Source organism: Sus scrofa, chromosome 9 (assembly GCF_054392235.1).
Source record: "Sus scrofa isolate SSC_HxYL_T2T_F1_AM1 chromosome 9, Sscrofa_HxYL_maternal_Yorkshire_Landrace_v2.0, whole genome shotgun sequence".
NCBI classification, from domain to species: Eukaryota; Metazoa; Chordata; class Mammalia; order Artiodactyla; family Suidae; genus Sus; species Sus scrofa.
Window position 1 is genome coordinate 83,930,746 of NC_139391.1, and position 23,389 is coordinate 83,954,134.

General features: G+C 36.7%; 2 long non-coding RNA genes across 3 annotated transcripts in view; one reads left to right on the forward strand and one right to left on the reverse strand.

The window, feature by feature from the left end:
• The window catches only part of LOC146400013 (uncharacterized), a 382,143-nt gene that overhangs the window by 295,475 nt on the left and 63,279 nt on the right, over nucleotides 1–23,389 (forward strand). Inside the window, exon 3 of one of the 2 annotated variants that reach the window (XR_014815874.1) lies at nucleotides 9,366–10,356. The exons of the other annotated variant lie outside the window; for it this stretch is intronic. This is a non-coding gene — a long non-coding RNA (uncharacterized LOC146400013). Of the gene's footprint in view, nucleotides 1–9,365; nucleotides 10,357–23,389 lie in introns of those variants that run through there. 2 annotated transcript variants of the gene reach the window in all.
• On the reverse strand, nucleotides 1,090–22,318 carry LOC146400014 (uncharacterized). The gene is made up of 3 exons (XR_014815875.1): nucleotides 22,215–22,318; nucleotides 4,238–4,292; nucleotides 1,090–2,749 (listed from the first exon to the last, which is right to left on the reverse strand). It is a non-coding gene; the product is annotated as an uncharacterized LOC146400014 (long non-coding RNA).

The window sequence follows — 23,389 nt, forward strand, 5'->3', positions numbered from 1 at the left end:
TTATGGAAGGACATTGAAACAAATGTTAAGTTCATTCCTTTTCTATGTATTTTTAGTAAACAATCACAAATATAACATGATTTTTAAATCCTAAGGAATCAGTTACTCATAATATCAAAAAGAAACAAATTAAATGATTACTAATAACTGTTAAAATAAATTTTATACTATTTTAAAGGAAATTATGCAGTTTTAATTATTTAAGAATTGTAAAGAATGCATATTTGTTAAATAGGATGTAATATATATATATGAACATATACATTATACATGTATGTTTCTCCCTCAAATATATAAAAAAAAAATAATGAAGACATTATGAGTGATTCTCTTTTCATGGTAGAACCACAGGCAATTTTTACTCCTTCTGTGTGTGTGTATGTAAGAGAGAGAGAGAGATGCTCCAGATTTCCATAAGGAACAAGACTTCAAAAAAAAAAAATAACCTTTATTTAGAAAGAATCTGCCCTACGCTGATGCGCACTTGCCTTCTATGCTCCTATTTTCCCCACATAATATCTGCTGATGTTTACCACTGTGGCACAAAAGGATGCAAATATTTACTTCCTGAACAGTAGGAAGATCTTTCAAGGCATTCACTAACGGTTGTAGGCACTCTTAGAGTTAACTGATTAAGACTTGTGCATCCATAAAAAGTGCAGAAATTAAAGGAAGCCTGAAAATGTATTCATAATTAGAGAGGGGACCAGGATTGTGTTTGGGACATGATTAACTGGTAATCAGTAAAGAACAAACTGATTATTAGCTGTTCAATTGTTGTTGGTCTTAGGGGATTCCACTCAGTGGCCTAATTAAACTGAGCTTGAAGTCTTCACATCTCCATTCAGTGGCAATTTTATTATAATATTCAGTTCTTTGCATGAGATTTGCTTTCCCCCTCTTTAATCATATGTTTTGCATTTGTGTAACACCTTCCTTGATTAGTTTCTCTACAGGATTAGCTCTTGATAACTGCATGGTTTATAAAAGCAAATGTCACATATAAGACAATCTGGATATTAAGGTTTATTGTCCCTCTTGGAATTTTTCAAAAGAGAAAAACAAACAAAAGACACATACTTACTTTAATTGAAATGACTTTGGCTTTCCAAACTGTTTATTTGTTTGGCTCTGAATATTTTGTGCAGATAAGATTTCAGAAGAAAAAATGTATATCTCAGTGACTACAGTAAAATAGAAAATTATTTTACATTTTCAAGTCAAACTCAAGGGAATTTTTATTAATTGCCTTAGTCCCAGCATGTAGGTTACCCCATAAGATAGCAGTAAGTCTTTCTGGCTCTAGGGTACCACTTAGATTAGAAATGCTCTCAGTGCTTTGAAATATGCAGCAGAAAGGATCTAAATGTGTCTTTGTAGCTCAAAACAAAGTAGTGATTTACCAATTAGCCAGTTAATTTCATCAGTGTTGACTAAACTGATTTGAATAATGCAGGCCGACACATGAATTTTTGGTTACGAAGCATCTGAATTGACTATGTAATTCATTGATAACCCAACTCAGTTACCAAATCTCAATTTCACACTGTCCAAACTAAATTTAGGTAGAAAAAGTTGAGCTGACTCTAATATGTAGAAAGAAAACAATTTCAAAATATGTCTTACAATGAGAGAGAAGTATGCCTATTATAAAACAAAATAATGCCATAATTCCTGTGCCACATCCTTCAAGTAATAAATTTATACTAGCATCCACTTTTCACTTTCAAAAAGTACTATATCTCTATGCTCTCTATAAGCTGATAAGTAAGCCAGTGTGGATAAAACTCAGAACAACTTTCAAAACAACTTTTAAAAATTCCAGTATATCTGTAGAATTGCTCCATTAACAACAATTACTGATATTTACTCAATGCCTCCTATATATAAAAAAGCTTTAAAATAGTTTCATTTGACTAGATTATAATTTTATCTATGAACATTTTGATAATAGATGAATTTTCACTTATCTGGAATATGCTAATGATGACAAATAGCTGAAATTTATTACAAAAGAATGTATTTACAGTATGACATATTTGCACAAACATGATAATGATGGAAATAAATGTATATTTGATGATTGGAAGCACCTTCAATTAGCAGAATTTGTGCTATCATTGTGGAAAAATATGAAGACAAGTTTAGTTGTTTGTTATAATAGGGTCTTTTATTTTTGGATTCTGAACCCACTGGAGTTTATAGTAATTAGTCTGGCTATAGGAGAAAACTATTTAATTCTAAAATTAAAATGAATCTTAAGTGATATATACTGGAAAAAGATCATTATTTTCATGAAGACAGATTTAACCACTTTTTCTCAGGTTTATATTTCTAGCACCTGGTAGGAAGAATGCACGATAGGTACTCTACAATTTTTTGTTGAATAATACCATAGAGGATGGAAAAAAATGATCAACATTGCTAATTAATAGAGAAATACAAATCAAAACTAGCAATGAGGTGTCATCTCACACCAGTTAATATGACCATTACCATAAAGTCTGCAAATAATAAATGCTAGAGAGGATGTGAAGAAGAAGGAACCCTTCTACACCACTAGTGGAAATGTAAATTATTACAATCACTGTAGAGAACAGGGCCAGGGATCAGATCTAAGCTGCAGTCGAGACCTGAGCCACAGCTGTGGTAATGCCAGATCCTTAACGCATTGTGCTGGGCTGGGGATTGAACCTGTGTCCCCGTGCTCCCAAGATGCCTCCAATCTCCTGGTGCCACAGCAGGAACTCTGAAATTATTTGTCATACAAAAATGACATCAGTTTAATTACTTCGTTTTCACCTATTTAAAATAACTTGAAATGGATTTGTCAATCAGAGAACATTTTTGTTCATTAATTTAAATGTGTAAAACAATGTCCTATAAATAGGAATTTGGTAGACGTTTTAATTTATTGCTTTTGTAGAACCAGTTGTTAAATAAATTACTCATAATTTAAATTTTTACCAGATTTTTTTTATAAGGCAGTATTTTAAAAACTATGACTAGGAATTCTAGTCTTCATTGTGAAGGGAGAACTCACTCTCATATCTTACAGACTTTTCATAAATTTATAGACTAATAACTAAAATGATTACTTGCAATTCAGTATAGTCTAATCTACTATAATATCCCTTACTATAATATCCCTTATCATAAGGAATACATTCTCACTTAGTTTTATAAGATTACTGGTATTTCCAGGTTATCCAGCATTAAAGGAAAAAAAAAGAAACTACATTCAAAAGCTATTGCCTAGAGAGTTTTAAATGTATATCTAAACTAGAAATTAAAGCTGTTTTTCAACCAGATATGACAATGAGAGGAGAATATTCCTAGCTTTGCTTCATATTTTTTTTTTGGTAAATTCTAAGTTTGAATCATTTTAGTTATTGTTCTTGGAATAAAACATAAAAATGCAGAATATGTACAGCTATTGGTCTTGAAAGAACAGTGTTTCATCATTGCAAATGTCCCTAAGAAACCATTTAAACAACTTTATTGATTTTTCTCTTGTTGGTACATTTGGTTCAAATACCTGCCAAGGAATTACCCCTATACTTGAAAAAGAATTCTTGACCACTACAGAAGAAACTACCAAACACATGAGTTACTTTTCTTCCCTTTCTGATTATTCCAGTCAGAACTGATGTTGAGGTTGTAATACAAAGCTAAAATACAATAAATTTGAAGAAATTTTAAAGAAGTATTATTTTTAGAGTGCCTTTTAGGTTCACAGCAAAATTGAGTGGAAAATACAGAGTCCTATTTATAGGCATACCTCAGATATTGCAAGTTCTGTTCTAGACCACTGCAGTAAAGCAAATATTGCAATAGTCACACTGAATTCACAAAATTCATATGAATTTTTGTTTTCTCAGGCCATGTAAAATTTACGTTTACACTGTACTATAGTCTATTAAGTATGTAATATCACAGTGTCTAAAAAGTAATATATCAATTTTTAAATATTTTATTGCTAAAAAATGCTAACCAACATATAGGCTTTCATCAAATCATTATTTTTTTTTACTGGTAGAGGGTTTGAAAGAAATATTGCAGTAATTAACCAAAATGTAAGAGACATACGAAATGAATAAATGCTGCTGGATAAATGGCATTTGTGGACTTGCTTAATGCAAAGTTGCCATAAACCTTCAATTTGTAAAAACAAAACCAAAAAACAGTAACACGAAGTACAATAAAGTGAAGCACAGTGAAAATGGGGTACACCTACCTATATTCCCTGCCACTGCAGATGAAACACCATCCCTTCTTTTCAGTCTCCAGCGCTAGAGTAGTACATTTGTTACAGAAGATTAGTTTACATTGACACATCATCATTGACCAATAGTTCATAGTTTAGATTAAGCCTTGGTATAGTACTTTCTGTGGGTTTATATTGGCATGTATCCTTCATTTTAATACATAATTTCACTGCCTTAAAAGTCCCCTATGCTCTATTTATCCTTCCTTCCCATCTAATTCCTGACAATTACTAATCTTGTTACTGTCTCCATAGTTCTGTTTTATCCAGAATGTCATATAGTGGAGTCAAACAGTGAATAGCCCTTTCATATTGGCTGTTTTAACTTAGTAATACGCTTTTAAGTTTTCTCTGTGTCTTTTCATGGCTTGATGAGTCTTTCTTTTTAGCACTGAATAATATTCCATTATCTGATATAACATAGTTTCTTTATCCATTATCTTATCCTTTACCTACTGAAGGGAACATTGTTTCCCTTTTAAGTTTTTGGCAATTATGAATACAGCAGGTTTTTTGTGAACATAGTTTTCAGTTTCTTTGAATACATATCAAGAATCATGATTGTTGGATCATGTGGTAAGAGTATGCTGAGTATAATAAGAAATTGCCAGACTATCTTCTAAAATAGCTGTGCCATTTTGCATTTCCACCATTAATGAATGAGTTTGTGATGCTCAACATTCCTGCCAACATTTAATGTTGTCAGTGTTCTAGATTTTGGACATTCTGATAGGTATGTAGTGATGTATCCTTATTGTTTTAATTTCAATTTCCCTGATGGCATATGGTGTGGAGTATCTTTTCATATGTAATTGCCATCTGTATATCTTTGTTGAGCTGTCTGTTAGGGTGTCTGGTTCATTTTTTCATCAGATTATATGTTTTCCTATTGAATTTTAAGAGCTCTTTGTATATTTGGTAGTAATATTTCATCAGATGTCTTTTGCAAATTCTCTGTTGTTTATCTTTTCACTATCTTGAAATTTAAAGCAATTTTTAATTTAAAATTTTACTGTGGAAAATTTCAAACACACACAAAAGTAGAGAATGTTACCCTTAGCCTGAGAACTTCCATATGCTGTAGGTGCAGCCGTAAAACAAAAAAGTAGAGTGGTAGACATCCATGTATATCTATTAATTTGTTTATGTATTTATCCTTATATTCTGCCCTTCCCTCCACTCTACTGAATTATTTTGAAAATACCAGATAACTACTTATCTATAAAAATTTCAGAAAGTTCCTACTGCAGTGTAGCAGAAACAAATCCAGCTTGTTTCCATGAGGATGTGGGTTCGATCTCTGGCCTTGCTCAGTGGGCTGGCGATCCAGCCTTGCTGTGAGCTGTGGTGTAGTTTCCAGATGCCGCTCAGATCTCATGTTGTTGTGGTTGCAGTATAAGCCAACAGCTGCAGCTCAGATTTAACTCCTCGTTTGGGAACGTCGATCATTTTAGAAATGATAATCATAATTATTCTTTATAAAATCTTGACTAAATTCTTTATGCTCTCAAATATCCAGTTTGCATAAGTGTGATTTTTGTCACCCAATTTTCATTCTTTTTTTTATGGTTGGTTATTTTAAGTATTCAATCAAAATCTAAACATGAGGGAGGTCCCTGGTGGCTCAGCAGGTTAAGGATTCAATGTTGTTATTGCTGTGGAGTGGGTTTCATCCTGGCCTGGAAACTTCTGTATGCTGTGTAGCCAAAAAACATAATGCAAACATTATATTTGATAAGCATGTCTCCTAAGAGTCTTTTAATTTATGTGTCCTACTCCATCTTTTTTTTCCCCTTTGAAATGTGTTTGTCAAAAACAACTGGGTAATTTTGTATTTGATATGCTTAGGTCTCAAAGTTTTTCTGATTCATATTTGAATCTTTTTAAGGAGGAATATGTTTAATCTAGTTCTGGTCAATCACGAGTACCATAATTTCCAGTTATCTTCCCTGTTAAGTGATGTTAATTCCAATTGTTCATCATGGTGATATTGTATCATTCCATTCTTTAGTTACTAAGAAAGAATTTATCTTTAGAAAGAAACGTGCCCTCATTTTGCTTCTGTGGCATATAGAAACTGAAGGAATTGTTGATTCTTTCCTTTTCCATATGACTACAATAATTTGTTGACTTCATATTATTTTTGAACAATGTGACTTTGTTTTATAGTACCATTAAAATTGTGAGATATTTAACACACTTTAGTCTTGCAGTGATCCTTTCAATGATACATATATATATATATATATTTTTTTTTTTTTCTTGGTTAGGGAGAATCTTTTCCTGAGTTCCTTTGACTCTATCTTAATAGTCTTTGAAAACTTCTTGGCTTTCTGCTAGGACAAGGTGACAGGGATCACCTTATACTTTATGAAATGTGTGAAGGATTACCCATCTGTCCAAGAAACTTTGGTTACTTGTAATGTGATATGATATTGAGATGCTAATATTACAGTGGGGATGCCCATTGTACTCGAGAAGTCATGTTGAGTTTTTCAGTAGATAGTACTAGGCAACATGTAATATTGTTATTTTAAATGTACAAATTCACATTTAGGATTGCTTTTTTGTAACTTCTATAATTTTACATTTATAATTTTTCTAAGTCAAAATTTTTATTCCTAATGACATTAAAGTTATTACTTACTGTAACATATACACAAATATATCAGAATGACAACAGTCAATATTATTATTAGCAATGTGATTATGGGACTTTTTATGATTTGTTTTGATCTTAACAAAAATCTCATAAGAATATTTTTTATTTTTAATTTTTTTTTTATTTTTTTTTTGCTTTTTTGCTTCTGAATTTTGAGTCAGAAATTCAAACTCTTTTTTTGGTATGGTTTCACTTTTAGTCGTTAAAACTCTGATCCATTTTGAATTTATTTTGTATTGGCATGAAGAATAGATTTGATTAATATTTTTCCCTTATGGTTATCACCATATGAATAAACATCGATTTAGGGAAAATCGATATCTTAACAACCCATTAACACAGTGTATCTCTTCTTTTACTGGATCTTTAATTGCTGTCATCATTATTTTATAATTTCTGATTTTCAGAGCTCATGTGTTTTTTTGTACTTCATTTTAATGATAATGTGAAAGGTTTTAAATTTCAATTTCTGACTCATTAGTGTACAGAAATGTGGCTTATTTTGCTGTATTGATCTTCTATTTTGCAGTAATGCTAAACTTCTATCATACTAATAGATTTTTTTGTGGGTTTTATCAGATTTTCTAAAAATATGATCACATCATCTGCAAAGACAGTTATACTTCTTTCCTTACTTCCTGAATGCTGTTTACTTCTTTTTCTTTGCGTTGGCTAGAACCTTCACCACAGTGTTGAATAGAGATAGTAAGAGCAGATAGCCTTGCCTTGTTCCTGATCTCAGGGATAAAGCATGTAATTTCTCACCATAAAATGAGATGTTAGCTGTAGGATTTTCATGGATGTCCTTCATTAGATTGAGGTTTTTCTTTTTCTTTTTTTTTGATGGAGTTTTATTGGAAATGGTTATTGGTTTTTATAAAAAGAAAAGTTTCCTGACCGTACTGAGGTGATCATTTTTTGTTTTTAAAATGGTTAATTGCATTGATAGTAATTTTGAATTTTACTCCGTTTGCCTTCTTATGATATATTTCTCTTGACATGTGTTGTCCTTTTCTGTATATTGTTGAATTCAGTTTACTACAGTTTTGTTTAGAATTTTGGCATCTATATTAATGAAGGATATCACTTGATACATTTCATTGTTTCAGAACTTCTTTGTCTAGTTTTGGAGTCAGTGTATTCCTGCTTTATAGAGTCAGTTGAGCAGCATTCAATGCTTTTTAAATTTCTGGAAGAGATTGTATAGAATTATTATTGCTCCCTTAAATGTTTAGTAGTACTCACCCATAAAACCGGTGGTCCTGGAATAATTTTTGTTAGTAGGTTTTTAACTACAAATTCAATTTCTTTAATATATATGGAACTATTCACAATGAGCTAATTTCTTCTTGAGTGAACTTTCATAATTTGTGTCTTTCAGGACCATTTTCATTTCACAAGGGCTGTCAAATTTAAAGTTATTACTGGATTTTATATTTGTAAATATCTATATAACTTGTACTGACACCAACTATGTCAAACCTGATGTTGGTAATCTGGCTAGAGGTTTATCAATTTTTATTCATTTAATCTAAAAACATGTTTAGTTTCATTAAGTTTTTTGTATTTTTGGCCTATTTTCTTTTTCATGGACTTCCATTTTTATTCTATTATTTTACTCATTTTGCTTTGGGTTTATTTTGGTTTTTTTTTCCCCCCAGTTTCTTTAGTTGTGGTTGTTTATTTGAGAAATTCATTCCTTTATCATACAGGCATTTAATGTTATAAATTCTACCCTCTTGCCCCATATACTCAGACTGCTTTAGTAACAAACACAAGCTCTAATAATTTTTCATTGTGATTTAGTTCAAAATATTTTCTTTCTGATGTCTTTTGTGACCCATGGATTATTTAACATTTTTAAAATTTATTTCCAAATGTTTCATAGTTTTCCAGATATCTTTGAGGAGTCAATTTCTAATTTAATTCCATTATGGGAAGAGAATATTCTATGTATGACTTGAATCCTTTTAAACTTATTTAAACCTATTTTATGACCTAGAATATGGTCTATCTTAATAAATGTTTCAGATGCACTTAAAAATAATATACATTCTGCTATTGTTGAGTGGAGTTTTCTATAAATGTCCATTAGCTCAAATTGGTTGAAATTGTTTCCTATAACTTTATTGATTATCTGTCCACACTTTATATCAATTATCCAGCCAGAGATAAATTCAAATATTTGGCTACAATTATGAACTTATACATTTCTCGTGGCATTTCTTATAGTTTTTGCTCTAAGTATTTTGAAGTTTGGTTCTTAGGGGTATAAACCTTTATTAATGTTATATTTGTTTGCTTAATTGTTCTGAACCTACTTTGTATGACACTGAATGTTCATTTTGGATAGTTATTAACATGGTCTGCTTTTTTCATTTTATTTGTAACGATTTGTGTCTTCACAAAGCACATTTTTTCTTTTTTGCTTTTCAGAGCTGCACTTGTGGCATATTGGAAGTTCCCAGACTAAGAGTTGAATCAGAGCAGCAGCTGCCAGCCTACATCACAGCAACATGGGATCCAAACTGTGTCTGCGGCATACACCACTGCTCCAGGCAATGCCAGATCCTAACCCACTGAGTGAACCTGCATCCTCATGGATCCTTAACCCAGGGATTGAACCCACATTCTTGTGGGTACTAGTCAGGTTTGTAACCCGCTGAGCTACAACAGGAACTCCCAAAGCACATTTCTTATAGGAATTATAAAGTTGTAACTTTCTATGAAAATATCTTCCTTTTCCTTGGAGTGTTTAGAACACATTAGTATAATTATTGATACAGTTAGATTTTATTGTATTATCTTCTTATTTTTTACTTATACCATCTGTTCTTTATTTCCTTTTTCCACATTGTCTACCTTCTTTGGGATTTTTTTATTTTTAAATTTTATTTTCTTTGTCATCTTATTAGTTCTCTTTGTTTTGTTGTTTTAGTAGTTGCTTTAGGATTTAGTGAAAACATCTTTTAACATATCACAATATACCCTCAAGTTATATCATTCATGTGTGGCATAAGAACCTTGAAAAATTTAGTGTTAGAGTAACTTTGTAACTGCAGAATTTCTGTCTTTCTCTTTTTGACTATTGGGGAAAAGTTTTGGGGTTGTGATAAAGAATGAATCGAACTTTATAACTGCTTTTAGGTTTGTTGTAGTATTCTTTTGCGGGCTAACAGCAAGTTAATAAAGTCATATTACCTTGTTCTGCTGGTGCAAGAATTTTGGAAATAGACTGCCTTTACAATCTTCGAGAATGTCAGAAACCATCTAAAAAATACTCATGTGAATTATAGAGACTTTTACTAAGATCTTACATGTTTATGGAAAGAGAAATGTATTTCAGGCTTTCTTGAGACATTATTATATGTTATTAAATTGCAAGATTTAAATGTCTGTCTCTTGAAAATAAATATATAGATTCAAATTATGAACACATTTTTGTTCCATGCCCATCTTAGAAATTCTCAGTCAAGATCCTATTAAATCCAGTGAACAAAGCTAATTATTTATTTCTCTAAGTGTTCCCAAAATTCCTATGGCTATGCTGCTATATATACCTTCAATTTTTCCTACATAGAATTTTAATCTACCCTTAACTATTTTGCTTTCTGCCTTGAGAGGCTGACTAGCAGTGGTTGCAGCAACAGGTTACATTGCCACTAACTTTCATATAGATTTGCTTCTGTTAATAAAAGGAAAGAAAGAGGCTGAGGTGTTAATTCCCCCATTTTTACTCTGCTTTGTCACCTCTGTCTATTTTTGTTCCCAGTGAAACATCTGTTCTCTCCAAATGGTCTTCGCTACATGACTCTCTTTATGTAACTGATTAGGTTTTCCTCTTCTTATTCTTGCAGCTTGTGTGATAACAGCTCTAGTCCTGGGTTACTGCACCATCCCTTTTGGTTTCTTCAAGAGCTGTCCATACCTTAGTTATAGTTAAGTGCTCTCTGAAATATCCTTCCTGCTAGGATTTTTTTTTTCCTATTTTTTTTTTCAGATTAGCTATCAACATCTCTCAGAACTGTAGCAATTCAAGGACTATATCTTAAGAAATCCTGAATGCTTTAAAGGGCCATGGATTATGATTCTGTGGGCATGATATTTAGTTCCAGTTCTAACAAAAACTGGTTTTGAACATTTCATTGAACACTCTAATATCTCTAGGCTTTACTTCCTTTATTTATATAATAAAGTCATCACATTAGCTGATTCCTAGAATTCTGTTAAACTGTGATATGCTCAGATACCATTTTCTTAGCCACAACACAAAGTGCCCTATCAAGACATTTATCGTTTATAACCTCTTACTTTTCAATAAGAATTTTCATAAATTTAGTTATGCTTAAGATAGAAAACTCAGTAAACAAAGGTCAACCTTTTATTTCCACAAAATATATTTTTTTTAAAAGGAAAGCTATCTAGCTTTTATTTTGAAGGCAGTATTACATTATGTTGTATTTGAAGCCTTACACATTGAGATGCAGTGTGCACTCAACCAAATGGATAAACATTGGTTGGCATTTATAAATAAGTTGTCATTAATTTTAGCGAATTAATTTTGTATATTTATGGTTCAGGGAGTTCAGGTAGAGATGAAATTGTTATCGGAATTTTGGGAATCTCTAAAATACATGCATGCATACATACATTCACATACATGTATGCTTTATGTGTATACACACACACAGATATACTTAGCCCCTAATTGAACAGGGATAATTAATAAAGTCAATTGCACTTGGCCCAATTACATTGAACATATGAATATTATTAATATCAGTTAATAATTGTTTTTGTATATTTAACTGATGAAATGCATTCTTGTGTCATCCACTTGAGATTAGTTGTAAAATGATTTTCTATTATTGGGATTATTATTTAACATAACTAGAGTATTAAAAAGATGATTGAAATGCTCTTGAATTTCTTATAGTTAAATAGCTTCTTTAAAGCTCTGAGTGGTATATGTATTACTTTTCTAAAGGCTTAAAGACAAACTACTTTAGAATTATTAAAATAGCAGCAACAAAGTTGATAGTAAAATGGATAATTGTAGAAGAACTATATGATAAAAGGATTGTGATAAAGTCACAGAATCTTTATGAATGCTGCTTGCTATAACTGACAAATTACATTTGAATTATTATTTAAATTATGCTCTTCTTAAATATAGTCACGTAAACTGATTAAACACCATCTGGAAGTTTGGGGGGAAAAGTAACTACCAATCTTCTTTATATTTTTTAATTAGCATTTAGTCTGAGTTATATACTTATGACTTCATTTGTATTAAATATTTATAGATCACAGCTATTGCTAAATATTTATGGCATTGGACATCATAAATTGGATTTCAAAGGCAAAGGACAAAATTGCCTGTCCTTTCTTTGACACCAATACAACTTTAGAATTGCTTTATGGGTAAGGATATTAACTATTTTTCTTATATCAATAACTAATTCCAAAGTCCTATTTGATCTTTTGTATTTTTCTTTTTCCTTGGTCTGCTAAATTATCTTGTATACATTCTCTTTAATAGCATTCTTGAAGAGCAGTGTATCGTATAGCACTTTAGATCACACCGTCTGGAGTCATATTTCTGGGTTCAAACCAAAGATTGGTAGTTGGTAAATACCTCTAAATTTCAAATTCCTTACTGCAAAATGAGAATAATAGGTTTGCTATTTGAGGATATCCACACCCACATACACATTTACACACAAAATCCTGCAATACTACCTGTAGTGAATATGGTGAGCACTACATAGATGTCTGCTAGACATACTGTCTCCTTCTTAGAGTTCCCTTGTCGTACGGTAGGCTGAGGATGTGGCATTTTCACTGTAGCAGCTTGAGTCCCTGCTGTGGCATAGGTTCAGTCCCTGGCCTAGAAACTTATACATGACCCACATGACCCAGGTGTGGCACAAAAACAAAAACTCCTTCTTTTATAATTCACTCATTCTCTTTTTCCTTCTTTTTTTGTTTATTCATTCTCTTTTTCCTTTGACTCTTCATTTTTGCTAATTTACCTAACCTTCTATTCTGTACTTTTATTCACAGATATTTGACTCCATATTTTATCCATGCGTCTACATGAAAGAGAATTTTTAATTCTCACTATGAATTTTTATTTCCTAAAATGTAAATTTCCCCTTCATACTAAAACATAAGAACATACTAAGAAATCAAACACCTCTAAAATAACAAAGGTAGAGTATTGTTAGCTGTCATTTATTTATATACTTAACTGATTTGTCCTTACTCTATGCAATCATAGTATCAAGACTTTGCCAAAAACCAAGTGCACAAGTCTTTAAATGCAAATGGTTTAGCAGTCATCATTTTCATTTTCTTAATTTTTCTCTATATTCTTTTCTTTCTTAGGATAAAGGCTTTATAAATCAAATTTTCTTGATTGCTTGTTCTGATTGTATTACACGAGGAGTATATAAGAAAGTACCCAGAAAACCAGTGAGAACCTATGCTCTTGGGAGTCCTAGTATACACATATCTTGACACTTGGATATTGGTCCTCGCTTTCTGAGCAGTGTTTGTATTAAAAGAAATGAAACTTGTGAAGTGGAGGGGCATATGTTTTTCCTTTTACATTTACAGAAAGTTTATTTATATATAAATGTATAACATTGTATACTTATCTCTGTGAATTAGTGACATAAAATTAGTTTTTAAAAACTTCCAGCCTCCAGCGAAATTTTCTTCCATGGAAATCTATTCAGCGATAAAATGTAAATGCAGTGCCAGTAACTTGAGGCAATACATTCTTGGGTGTCTGAATGTCACTTCTATTGCTGTGTACTTGTTCTGAGACACTGCACCAATGAGATTAGGTAATTTTCACAGTTATTTAGGTTATTTTGGTGACCTTCTTCATAACTCATCTGAATCTACCATAACAATATCTCCTTTTCCTCTTAAAAATGTTAATGAATTTGCATTCTTTACCTGAGTCCTATGTTTCTGAATGGCAAAGCCTCCTCTTAGGAGGGCTTATTTATATTGCTACTCTTTTGTATTTTGCTTAAGTAGTCCTGAATCTGTCTTCATTGCTCAGTAACTTAGTTAATCCTAATTGTTCTTGTCTTTAGTATCACTTCCTTCCATAGAAGCTTCCTATTCTAATCATATAATGGATGATTTAAATTTTTTCATTGATTCTTTAGTAGGACTAATTTAAGGTATTTTACTGAAATGCAAATATCATACTTTAAAAATTTTATGTATATGAATATATATATGTTTAAAAAGCGTAGTTGGGGAGTTCTCATTGTGGCGCATCTGGTTAAGAGCCTGACATAGTATCTATGAGGATATGTGTTCGAACCTTGGCTTTGCTCAGTGGGTTAAGGATTAAGCATTGCCTCAAGCTTTGGTGCAGGTTGCAGATGCAGCTCAGATCTGGCATTGCTGCGGCTGTGGCTCAGGGTGGCAGCTGCAGTTGTGATTCTACCCCTAGCCTGGAAACTTCCATATGCTACAGGTGAGGACTTAAAGGGAAAAAAAAAATGTAGGTGGGAGGGGAAAAGGACATCAAGACAATTATACTACATTTTCCTGAAACTATTTTCAGCAGATAGAACCATCTAAATGAGCCAATATACTGAATATATTGATCTAAAAAAAAAAAAAGATAAACTGGAAAGCCAAAACTCTTTATTTCAATGTTTAAGGCACAAATTAAAATTTATTTTACGTTTTCAGTCTTCAGTTCCTTGGTTTCTTTTTGCCTATCCATAACCAAGTAATGTAGAACAAAATATTTATATGGGATTCACAAGTTGGCCTCAGGTAGACCATGTGAAAATACTTTACTTGCCTGTCTACTAATGATTCAATAATTTGAATGAAAATGAAACATTTTGTGTAGATCCCAGATAATGAACGTAATTTATAGCCTGCTCTAAAGCTATTATTGATCACAAGTTTGTGTGCCTGACAAACAGTGAGACTAAACAATACTGAAATGTCAAAGTTCAGAGCAAAGTTTATTGCAAGAGTGCCTGTGTGGCTCAGCAGTAAGAAACCCAACTAGTATCTATAAGGATGCAAGTTCAATCCCTGGCCTCAGTCAGTGGGTTAAGGATCTGGTAATACCATGAGCTGTGGTAGGTCACAGACATGGTTCAGATCCCACATTACTGTGGCTGTGGTTGTGGTGTAGGCTGGCAACTACAGCTCCAATTCAGTTTCTAGCCTGGGAACTTCCATATGCCACAGGTATGCCCTAAAAAGCAAAAAAAAAAAAAAAAAAAAAAAAAAAAAAAAAAAAAAAGAAAGATGTACAGATGGCCAATAAGCACATGAAAAAATGCTCAACATTACTGATTATTAGAGAAATGAAAATCAAAGCTACTATAAGGTACCACCTCACACCAGTCAGAATGGCCATCATTAATAAGTCCACAATTAACAAATGCTGGAGGGGGTGTGGAGAAAGGGGAACCCCCCTGCACTGTTGGTGGGAATGTAAGCTGGTACAACTGCTATGGACATCAGTGTGGAGATACCTTAGAAATCTATGCATAGAACTACCATATGACCCAGCAATCCCACTCTTGGGCATATATCTGGACAAAACTTTCCTTAAAAAAAGACACATGCACCCACATGTTCATTGCAGGACTATTCACAATAGCCAAGATATGGAAATAACCCAAATGTCCATCAACAGATGATTGGATTAGGAAGATGTGGTATATATACACAATGGAATACTACTCAGCCATAAAAAAGAAAAAAATGATGCCATTTGTAGCAACATGGATGGAACTAGAGACTCTTATCCCGAATGTAGTAAGTCAGAAAGAGAAAGACAAATACTATATGATATCACTTATATCTGAAATCTCATATGAGGCACAAATGAACCTTTCCACAGAAAAGAAAATCATGGGCTTGCAGAATAGACTTGTGGTTGCCAAGGGGGAGGGGGAGGGAGTGGGATGGTTGGGGAGCTTGGGGTTAATAGATACAAACTATTGCCTTTGGAATGGATAAGCAATGAGATCCTGCTGTATGGCACTGGGAACTATGTCTCGTCACTTATGATGGAGCATGATAATGCATGAAAAAAGAATGTATACATGTAAGTGTATCTAGGTCATCATGCTGTACAGTAGAAAAAAATGTATTGGGGAAATAACTATTAAAAAATAATAATTTAAAAGAAAGAAAGAAAGAAAATGTTTATTACAGGACTGTGCAAGGAGACAGGTGGCTCCTGCCTAAAAGGCTTTCAGCAAAGCCCTGTTAAAGAGGAGTTGAGGGAATAGTGTGGTTATTGTTGCAAATTTCATTTTGTTAGATCTCTTGTTCTTAGAGCTATCCAGGTAGGTCAGGTCAAGATGCTCCTGTAATTCTCCAACAAAACAAATGTTATTCTCTGTTCTGCAACCTTTTATCTAAAAATGTGACACTCTTAAAGGTCATAGCCTTAAGATTAGGATATCCTATATATTTCAAGCTATAGGAAGAATCCTTTTGTAAAAGGTGCAAAGCCAGGATGACTAAGCACAAGTGACAGAGGACAAAGTTTAAAGTAAGGTTAAAATAGAATTAACAAATCAAATATGGAGCCAGATTTGTTCTTCTCTATTACAAAGCTCTGTAGGACATTCCTCCAAAATGTATATGATATTAGCACATCACTCATTATAAAGACTTGGAATGAAAGATTGGCCAGGTATTCTTTGATGTTTGGAATTAAAGGAGTTGGGAGCAGGATGTATAAAAGGAATGGAAGCATGACTACTACCTGGTGGTGTCCCAGCTATGTAAAAGGCTAGGAAACAAAGAATGAAAAGGAGAATCATTAAGGTAAGTAAAAGGATACAGGGATATCTTTAATTTTGTTTTTCTAGACGTGGACCTTGAGGACTTTTTTCTTAATGGCAGCACTTTCTCCTGACTATGGTAATAAATTCACAGACCAATAGTAAGGCTTAGATTCACACAAATAAGTTGTTTCAGAAACTGTAGCAGAGGAAAGAGACAAGTGGCACTCAGACATATGGAATAGCCAGGTTTATTCAGCACCATTGCGGGCTCAGAGGAGTCACCTCCAGAGTCTGAGCACCAGGGTAACTTTGTTCTGGGTAGCTTTTATACAGCATAGACTTCTGGGTCTTCTTTTTCCCCCACAAGCAGCCTGGCCCTACCCCTTCCCTGAGCAGACAGTGTTCCTGCCTAAGAAGCTGAATAGACAAGATTACAAAAACCAAACTGATAAGCAAGGCTTGGAGTACTGCTACCATAGCTGCTAGCAAGGACATAAGGCATGTAGTTGCTACAAGATTACAAGAAGGGTGGTATGGGGCGGGGGGCAAAGCTACTGTCAGACATGTAGCTGCCTCCTCAGCTAGTGGGGGGGGGTTGTTTCTTTAGGTAAAACTCTTACCTCATTCCCCCCTCTTGATGTTCAGGGTGCATCTGCACCCATCAGAATGGATCCTGACAGAGTCAAGGTGGATAATAATTAATAATAGTAATTATTAATAATAGTAAACAACAAACATAAATGGACAGCCAATTCTGCAAGCTTCATCTGTGCGTTGACTGACAAGCTTCTGGTATGGTCAGAGCAGGGCTTTGAGATTATTGTCTCTTCCTCTGTATTGTCAGCTTTAGAGGTTTCTCCTGATCAAGGGCAGCTCTCCATTCCCCACAGTCATCAGTTGGGCCAGCCAGTTTAACTCTGGAGTGATGGATCCAGGTGTCTCTCCCCGTCAGTTTGAGAGCAGTAGGAATGGTTAAGATTATAGTATAGGGCCCTTTCCATACCGGCTTTAAAGGCTCCTTTTTCCAGTCCTTTATCCACACCTGGTCCCCTGGTTTGTGGGGGTGTACTGTTAGGCGTAAAGATATAGGTATTCTATCTGTGACCCATTTGTTTCTTTGTGAGAGTGTGAGCCCCAATCTTTGCAGTTGTCTATGTAAATCTAAGTCTCCCAATTCTCTGGTGTTTCCTCTCAAACTGATCAGTGGAGGTGGCTTTCCATATAAGATTTCAAATGGTGAGAATCCTATCCTCACTTGGGGTGAGCATCTTACTTTTAGGAGGGCTACCAGCATATCTACCCAGGGCAAGCCAGTCTCCTGACATAACTCTGCTAGAATCTTCTTAAAGGTTCAGTTCATGCATTCTACTTTCCCTGAGCTTTGAGGACGATAGCCAGAATGCAGCTTCCTCCTGATCTGTAAGGCTTTTGCCATCTGCTGTACTATCTTGGCTACAAATGCTGGTCCATTTTCTCACCCAAAGAATTATTTTGCAATCTAGTTATGCACTGTTGGGAGAGAGAGGAGCAGAGAGCAGGAAGATATGTAAAGGCATGCCATGAGTCAGTATAGGTATTAACTCTCTGGTCTTGGCTGAGATCCAGCACTCTGATTAATGCCCATAATTCTGCTCTCTGTGCTGATGAATCCTGAGGAATGCTTCTGCTTCCATCACTTCTGAATCAGATACCACAGCATATCCTGCCATCCTTTTTCCATCCTCCATGAAGCTGCTGCCATCAGTATATAAAACCATGTCTGGATTTTTGAAGTGGTTTATCAGTTAAGTCAGGCCTGCTGGAAAATTCTTCATCTAGTGTATCTAAGCAGTTTGAGTCTGGGGACACCGCTTTATCTGGTAGAAAAGTGGCTGGGTTTGGAGTTCATACAACTTCCAGCTTTATCCACAGATTTTCACATAATAACTCTTTGTATTGAGTCATTCGTGCATGCATGAGCCAATGGTGGCCCCTATTGTCCATCAGTACTACAACTGAATATGGGACTTTAACATTGAGGCTCTCTGTCCCAGAGTCAACTTGCCATCCTCCCTTACTAACAAGTTGGTAGCTGGCAGTGCTCGGAGGCAGGGAGGCCATCGGGCCACAACTGAGTCAATTTGCTTAGACAAATATGCCACTGTCCGCTGCCAATGTCTGAATTCTTGGTTAGGACTCCCAAGGCCATTCCATTTTTCTCATGAACAAAGACGTTGAGTTTTCTGGTTACATAGGGAAGTTCTAAGGCCAGAGCCTCAGTGAGTTTGGTCTTGATTGCCTGAAATGCTGCCTCCTGGCTTGATCCCCATCCAAGGGGAGCCTTTTCTCCTCCTTTCAGGGTCTCACATAGAGGTCTGCCCAAGTCTGAAAACCCAGGGATTCACATCTTGCAGAATCTCACTGCCCCTAAGAACTCACGCACCTTCCAGCAGGTGGGAGGGACTGGAATGGCACAAACTGTGTGTTTTCTTTCAGTCCTCAGCATTCATTGGCCCCACATGATGTTAAAGCCCAAATACTTGACTTGTCTTTACAGATTTGTGCCTTTTTTCCTTGATATCTGATACCCAGCTTCCATTAGTAGGGAGAGGAGAGCTTTTGTTATTTATAGGCTTTGAGCCTGTGTGGTGCTGGCCAGCCAGAGGCCATCAGTGTACTGCAGCAAGACACAGTCTAGTTTTTGTCCAGGAAATTCAGCCAGGTCAGTGGCCAGGGTGAAGCTGAAAAGAGTAGGAGTGTTCTTGAATCCTTGTGTGAGTCTTGTCCAAGTGAGTCATCCTTTGTCCCAGTGTGTGGATTTTCCCATTCAAAGGCAAACAAGGGCTGACTAGCAGGCACCACTTGCAGGCAGAGGAAGGCATCTTTTAAGTACAGGCAAGTGAACCACTCATCAGTGGAAGGGATCAGCTCCAGCAGGGTATATAGATTAAGTATGGATGGGTGCAATGTGATTGTGGTCTTATTTATGGCCCTTAGGTCCTGAACAGTGCAGTGGTCCTGTGTCCTCGATTTCTTTACAGGCAATGAGGGGGTATTCCAGGGGGACTCACACATTATCAAAAGTCTGTGCTCAAGTAGCCTGTTCAGGTGAGCCTGGATTCCCAGTCAATCTTCTCTGGGAATTAAGTACTGCTGCAGCTTTACCAGCTGAACTCCAGGTTTCAGATGAATCAAGAGAGGAGCATGGTATTTTGCTAGACCCAGAGGGTTTCTTTCAGCCCAAACCAATGGGTATTCAGTCTCTAGTTCCAGGGGAATGGTCCCTTCTTCTGGAGGGGAAGGGTGCAGGTGCCATTCTTCTTCCCTCCTTACAGCGAGTGCCGTGGTTAAAGGAGAGGGTGGTTCTGTTAATTTGAGTTGAGCTGATCCATTGGCAGAGAAGGAGATTTGAGCTCCCATTTTGGCCAGCAGGTCTCTTCCCATCAAGGGAACTGGGCAGTCAGTAGGTAAAGAAATTCATGTACTACCTCATGGCCTACTAACCAGCACTGTTAGGAACAGCAGATGGGCCTGCATGTTTGGGCACCCATGGCCCTGATGATGGTAGTTTCTTTTCTGTAAATCCTTCTAATTTCTGTAACTTTTTACAGATGTCTGATTGGGCTTGGCCCACAAAGGCAGCATTTATCATCCGTTTGTTCTCAGGGGCTTCAGGATCAAAAGGGGTGAAGATTCGAAAAGCCTTGCATACTCTCTCATAGAAGTTGGCCAGGGTTTCATGCAGCTTTTTCAGTACCTCAGTGGTCTTGGCCATGTTAGTAGGCTTTTTGCCGGCTGTCAGAGGGTCTGTTGGTATGTCTCCAAGTTATTTCTTCCCTCTTTGGTGTTATAATCCCAGTGGGGCCCCTCCTCCAGGAAGACTTCCCTTACCCAGTTTTCCTCATCTAGTTGATCCCCTGGGGCATTGGTCTGGAGCCATTTCCGGGCTGTTACAATTTGTCGGTGCTCCTCAGTGTTAAACAAACTGAGAAGGAGCTGTGGACAGTCTACCCAGGTGGGGTGGTGTGTCTGGAAAATGGATTCTAAAAGGTTGAAAGTGCCTGAGGCTTTTCTGAGTGTGAAGGAGTGTGATGTTTCCAGTTGAGGAGGTCTGTCATGGAAAAGGGCTGACAGTAGAAGACTGGTCCCCCCTTGTATGGTCCCATCAGGAATGATATGTTGCAGTCCATGTGCCTCCCATAAGGGCATTTGTAGCACCAGGTGGCTGCTCCCCAGTTTGACCAGAGACACTGGCTCACTGGTTCTGGTGAATCCCACTGCAGGGGCAATATCGCCTTGGGGACTTCAGGAGGAGGAGGAGGAGATGAAACATAGTGCAGTGAGCTGTGGGCAATTGGGGACCTTCAGCCCCCAAAGGAGGGGCCGGTAGCATATAGGGAGGTGGCACAGGGGGCAAGTCCTCAGCCTCTCCTTGAAAAATAGGTGGACTCTTTTCTTTTTTTTTTTGCTATTTCTTGGGCCGCTTCCAAGGCACATGGAGATTCCCAGGCTAGGGGTCCAATCGGAGCCGCAGCCACCAGCCTACTCAGAGCCACAGCAACGTGGGATCTGAGCCGTGTCTGCAACCTACACCACAGCTCACGGCAACGCCAGATCGTTAACCCACTGAGCAAGGCCAGGGACCAAACCCGCAACCTCATGGTTCCTAGTCGGATTCGTTAACCACTGCGCCATGATGGGAACTCCGTGGATTCTTTTCTTGAGGCAGAGTTTTCTTTTTGGACTGAGCTACTAGGAACTTATGTCCCTGGCCTGTGACGCAGAACCAAATCCAAGGAGGCCTTAACTTGTCAACTTCTAACCATTGATCAATGTATGGAAATTGGCCTGGGTGTCTAGGGTCTCCTGTTAGAACATTACATACTGCTCAGATCATGGGCACATCTAAGGACACTTCTGAGGGCCATCTGACCCAAACGAGGGCCACTCTAGGCTACAGAGAGTGCACAGTTTTCCAGAATTCAGTTTTACACTATAATCTCCAGAGAATCCTCTCAAAATTCTTAACCATACATTCTAAGACAGTGGGTTTTGAAGCTGATTTACCCATTGTGTGAGTTCTCACTCTGTCACAACATCACAAAACAAACAGGAGGGGAGCACTCACTTTAGTATGCCTGACTGTCCCCCACTCAGGAGTTTAAGGTGCCACTTGGCATGTGGCTGGTTCATATAAACCCTGAACCTGGACCAGTCTCACAGGGAGGGAAGAGAACCCTCAGACCCTGACACAGCCTTAAAACGTTATGAGGTCACCAAGGAACTACAGGTTAGGACCCACTCAGGCTCCATAGTCTGAAGACCCTGGAGCATGTGCTCTTGTTCTCTCCAGTCACTCACACACACACACCAGAATTGACAGGCCACCAGATCCTGAGGGAACAAATCCTATCCTGAGTGACCCTCTGGTCACTGAGAGGTGATCAGTCTCTCCTTCTGCCATATGGTGGGTCCTGACTCAGGCAGGTGTCACTGGGGCACTCACCAGTCTGACATCCTGTCCTGGAACCTGCTTCTGCTTTCCTTCTGAGTCTGTTCAGGAAGAGGTATGAGCTGAGGCCAGTACAGTCCAAGTGAGAGTTAGGAGCTGGCAAAAGGGCCAGGCATTCACTATCTGCCTGTCACTGGGCCAGCAATTTCAGCCTTCCTGGGTTCCCCAGCAACAGTGGCACAAGGGATAAGCTCAGTAGTTGGCTTCCTGGCCAACATACCAGAAAATGTTGCAGAAACTGTATCAGTGGAAGGAGACAAGCAGCACTCAGAGATGTGGAATAGCCAGGTTTATTCAGCACTGCTGCCGGCTCAGCAGAGTCGCCTCCAGAGTCTGAGCACCAGCTCTTTGTTCTGGGTAGCTTTTATACAATATAGACTTCTGGGTCTTGTTTTTCCCCCACAAGCAGCCTGGCCCTCCCCCTTCCCTGAGCAGACAGTGTTCCTGCCTAAGAAGCTGAGTAAACAAGATTACAAAAACCAAACTGATAAGCAAGGCTTGGAGTACTGCTAGCAGAGCTGCTAGCAAGGACATAAGGCATGTAGTTGCTACAAGATTACAAGAAGGGTGGTATGGGGGGAGCAGAGCCACTGTCAGACATGTAGCTGCCTCTTCAGCTGCCTGGGAAGGAGGGGTGGTGTTTCCTTAGTTAAAACTCTTGCTTCAGAGTAATTCACTTACTGTAGTAGGGGAGTGGAAAACTTACCATAGTGTTTAATTTGTAAATTCCCATGTCTCCTTTCGTTTTATGCCTATTTTAGTGAATTATTTTTGGGTAAAAAGTGTACTTGCTTAAAAAATACACTAAAATTGTTTCAGGGAGTTCCCATAGTGGTGCAGCGGAAATGAATCTGACTAGGAACCCTGAGGTTGTGGGTTCAAACCCTGGCCTCACAGCAGGGTTAAGGATCCAGCGTTGCCATGAGCTGGTATAGGTTGCAGATGCATCTCAGATCTGGCATTGCTATGGCTCTGGTGTAGACAGGCAGCAGTAGCTCTGATTAGACCCCTAGCTGGGAACCTCCATATGCCATGGGTGTGGCCCTAAAAAGACAAAAAAAAAAAAATTATTTCAGAAGGTGATCATGTTTTCCCTCATTAGAAATAAAAGAATAGATGCACACTTTAACTGTTATACAAAAATTATAGGTTCTCAAACCCAGAATAGT